General features: G+C 55.5%; 1 pseudogene across 1 annotated transcript; it reads right to left on the reverse strand.

Moving 5' to 3' along the window:
- Positions 1-243: 243 nt before the first annotated feature.
- On the reverse strand, positions 244-3,614 carry LOC308535032 (ferritin light chain-like; annotated as a pseudogene). The gene is made up of 2 exons: positions 3,128-3,614; positions 244-396 (listed from the first exon to the last, which is right to left on the reverse strand). The product of its transcript is annotated as a ferritin light chain-like (transcript).
- Between the last annotated feature and the right edge of the window lie 581 nt (positions 3,615-4,195).

Genomic DNA, 4,195 nt, shown 5'->3' on the forward strand with positions numbered 1-4,195 from the left:
ACGGGCAGAGCTGGGATCCAAAGTCCTCGCTCCTTTCATCTGGCCTCGGTGCCCCTGGGCACTTGGCGATGACAGTGCTGACTCACTGGCAGAGGTTGGGAGCTCTGGCTTCTTCGCTGAGTCGTGGGGATGGTTGTGCTGCTACATCCACACTCCCCCGGAGTCAGAGTGGGCTCGCTGCTTGGCCTGCCCTGGGGGACGTGGCCAGGGTGGATGAGCAGCTTGACTGGGGCCTGAGCACGTTCACGGATCCCTGTCTCCAGGGCCCCTGACAGCCTGCTGCTCCCTCTCCCTCTCCTGAGCCAGGGACTGGAGGCCCTTGGCGCTGCTGCCGCTGGGGATGCTGAGCCGGGCGGCCGCCCCTGGGGAGGATTGCTTCACATTCGCGTTCCCTGTCTGTGCAGCAGGCAGCAGAGTCCCCAGGGGCGGGCATTGGATCCCGGCCCTGACAAGGCCGTCTGGATTTGTGTGCCTTTCCTTTGGAAGCTTTGCTTTCCAGGGGAGGGAACAAAAGGCTTGGAGAGGATGAATGTTCCGTTGGAGGTCACACAGCCAGCCGGGAGCTGAGCCTGAGCTGGGACAAGATGTCAGGATTCCTGCTCCTAATTCACGCTTCTCTCCACCCCCCTTGGCCTAACCCTCTCTCCTCCCCGCCCCCTTGCTGGAGGGACCTGTCCTTGCTGCATATCTCCCCCCGATCCCCACCCCTAGCAGATGTGAGCTGGCTCAGGCTGCAGAAGCTCTGGAGCTGTTTGGGTGGAGCTCAAGACCCTCTGGCCACCTGCCAGGCTCAGGCACTCCCCTGGGTGACACAGGGCCCACAGGGCAGGTTGTGACATGTAGACGCTTCAGCACCCAGCACTGGGTGGGTGGAGGAACAGGTCTGGGCCCTTTTGCCGCTTGTCCCCGCATGCTGGAGCCCACCGCCGCCGGCGGGGCCCGGGGGCCACCTGCCTCTGGACAAAGCCTTAGGGGGGGCCCTGCCAGGCAGAGGTGGGGATGGGCGAAGTCCAGCCCAGCGAGGATGACCAGGGCCCCACAAAGAGACAGCCCCGAGTGCCAGTCCTGCCCCTGGACAAGCCCCGTCCCCACCTGCTTCAGTTTCCTCGTCTGCAAAATGGGTGTGATTGTGAGGCCTGCTTCAAAGGACTGTTTAGGGCTGGGTGTGTAGTAGGTGCTCAATAAATGGCCCTATCACGGGGGAGAGGATAGAGCCGAACAGGTTCTTGTGTCTGGTAAACCTGGGTTCAGGTTGTTAAAATGGAACTCCGGGCAAGTTCACTCCTCAGCCTCAGTTTCCCTTTCTGTACCGTGGGGACGATAGTAGAACCAGCCTGTGAGGACTGAGATGCTGACGTTCTTATAAGCATGGTGCTGAGCTTGTCTTTGGCAGCTGTTATTTTTTAAAAGTTGGCTTCAGAGAGAGAGGAAGGGAGAGAGAGAAACTTGGATTTGTTTTTCCACTTGTTTATGCATTATTGGTTGATTCTTGTATGTGCCCTGACCGGGGGTCGAACCCACAAACTTGGAGTATATCGGGACGACGCTCTAACCAACTGTGCTGCTACCCTGCCAGGACTGGGATGTGTTTCTTTAAAAAAAAAAAAAAAAGGAAACCAGCAGGGCGATGAAGGTAGGGGGATGGACAGTGTGACTCCTTGGGAGCCCTTCCTGTCCTGGGATTCTGGATGAGACGCTTGGTCCAAGGCCAGGGACTCTGTGTGCTGCCTGCTCTGGGCACTTAATCAATGGGGCTGGTGGCCTGGGAGAGGCCGGTCGGTCAGTGGTAGGCAGGTTCCACCCCCAGCTTCCCTGGGAACATTTCCCAGGTCTGGCCTCCTGGAGCCTGTGGGTCGGGAACAGAAAGGCCTGAGTGTGTCTGGACCCTCTGACCCTGGGGGCACCTGCCTCCCTTCACCCTGCCCACCCCTGGGGTTCGGGTGAGGCCCAGGGGCCTGATGTGCTGATAGTTGGGGCCATGGACTGGCTTCTCACCCTCAGATTCATAGGTGCCTGGGGAGGGGGAGCAGGGAGAGCAGGGGGAGCTGAAGCCCAGCTAGCTGAGGGCAGAGGGCGCTTGTGCCTGGCTCTGAGCAGGGACATGTAACTATTGCTGAATTGGCCTCTGCCCTCAATGGGTTTAATTTCTCCACTTCCCTACATGTGGGAAGTCTTCATTCCTTACTCATCAGTGGCACCTGGCATTAAACAAACCACAAGGCCAAAACCCATCCCTGTGGGCCCACATATTTGTGTGCGTGTCCTCCACACTCAGAGCTCCAGCCGGCTGTGGGGGATGGTAGTGACCAGCCCCGTGGCATAGCTGTTAACATACTGAACGCCTGTGTGAGCCGGGCACTCTGCTAAACAAGCACGTGGTTTCATCCTTGTAACTCATTTCATCCTCTGAATGAGGCATGCAGTATTATTTTCATACCCATTTTGCAGGTGAGAAAATTGAGGCACAGAGGAACCAGGCAGCTGGGTCCAAGCCATACCTTTTTTTTAAAAAAAAAAGTATTTATTTTTAAATTGTAGTGAAATCTACATAATATACATTTATCATCTTAACTACTTTTAAATGTAAAAGTGGCATTAAGTACCTTCACATTGTTGGGCTATGGTCACCACCACCCCGTCTCCAGAAATTTTTTTATCTTGCAAAACTGAAACTCCGACCCCATTAAACACTAACTCTCCATTCCCCTTCCCCCAGCCCCTGGCAGCCACCATTCCAAGTTCTTTCTCTGTGAAGTTGACTACTCTACATACCTCGCATAAGGAGAATCATACAGTATTTGTCTTCTTGTGATTGGCTTATTTCACTTAGCATGATATTATCGATATTGTAGCACCTGTCAGAATTGTCTTGCTTTTTAAGGCTGAGTAATATTCCATTGAATGGAGATAGTACTTTTTTTTTTTTTTCTGCAAAGAGTTTTATTGTGTCATTTGGTCCAATGCATGGGAGAGGGCTTCAGGGTGGTTAAAAGAATGGCTAGTAGTTTCGGGAAGAGGTTCAGGTAAAAGCCAGACACCAGGGGATGCAGAGGGGCCCCTCAGAGGCCTCTGGGCTCCACAGGCTCCTAGTCCTGCTTGAGGTTGAGCCTTTCGGAGAGATACTAACCCAGGCCAGCCCAGCCTGGGGACCAGCCAGCCTGCCGATGTTAGTCAGGTGTCGCCCAGCTTCTTGATGAGTTTCACCCACTCACCCCAGAAGTGGTTCTCCAGGAAGTCGCAGAGATGGGGGTCTGCTCGGGTAGAACCCAGGACCCGCAGCTCCACAAGGGCCTGGTTCAGGGTCCTCTCCGAGGCCAGGGCGGCTTCCATGGCCCTGAGTCTTGCCCACTCACCTTGGGGAGGCCTCAGCACGTCCTGGAGGAGAATGCAGCCACCGCGCTGCTTTTGCATCTTTAAGAGACGCTCGGCGCCCTCGCGCTTCTGTGCAAACTTGCAGGAGAAGCGGCCCAGGCCCTGGAGAGCCCCATCTTCACGGTCAAAAGCGAAGCCCAGAGAGAGGTAGGTGTGGGGGGGCCCCGCAGAGGCAGCTTGGCCAGGCGGTTGACCGCAGCCTCCACCTCGGTGGAGTAATTCTGACGAATTTGGGAGCTCATGGTTGTTGGGCAATAAGGAGTTAAGGTTGAAAAAACAAAACAAAAACCCACGGTGTGTTGGCTGGTCCCAGAGGTGGTTATGAATCTGGTGACTGGATAAGACGCAGGAGATAGAGCGGTCGGAGGCTGGACGGATGGACGTCCCTGGGTCTGTTCCGTGCAAACACTGTTGAAGCAAGAGACAGACCCGGGACCGCCCAGGGCACTGCCAGCGCCTTTTGTCGATCCATTTCTCTGTCAATGGACACGGGTTGCTTCCACGTTTTAGCTCTTGTGAACAATGCCCCTGTGGACACGGGTGTGCCGATATCTCTGATTTCAGTTCTTTGGGGTCTATTCCCTAGAACTGCTGGATGATATGATTCTATTTCTAGTGATTGGGGGGGCCTACGGACTGTTTCCCACAGCGGCTGCACCATCTGGCATCCCCCCGGCAATGCACCAGGGCTCCGCACCTCCACGCGGCCGACACCACTTGTTATGTTCTGGTTTCTGATACCAGCCGTCCTACTAGGAGTGGCTGGCGCCTCATTTTAATGGGAGAGTCTTAGGATCTGTATCTGTGGGGCCACGGTTACCGT

This window comes from Myotis nattereri, assembly GCF_964212035.1.
Source record: "Myotis nattereri genome assembly, chromosome: 19".
NCBI classification, from domain to species: Eukaryota; Metazoa; Chordata; class Mammalia; order Chiroptera; family Vespertilionidae; genus Myotis; species Myotis nattereri.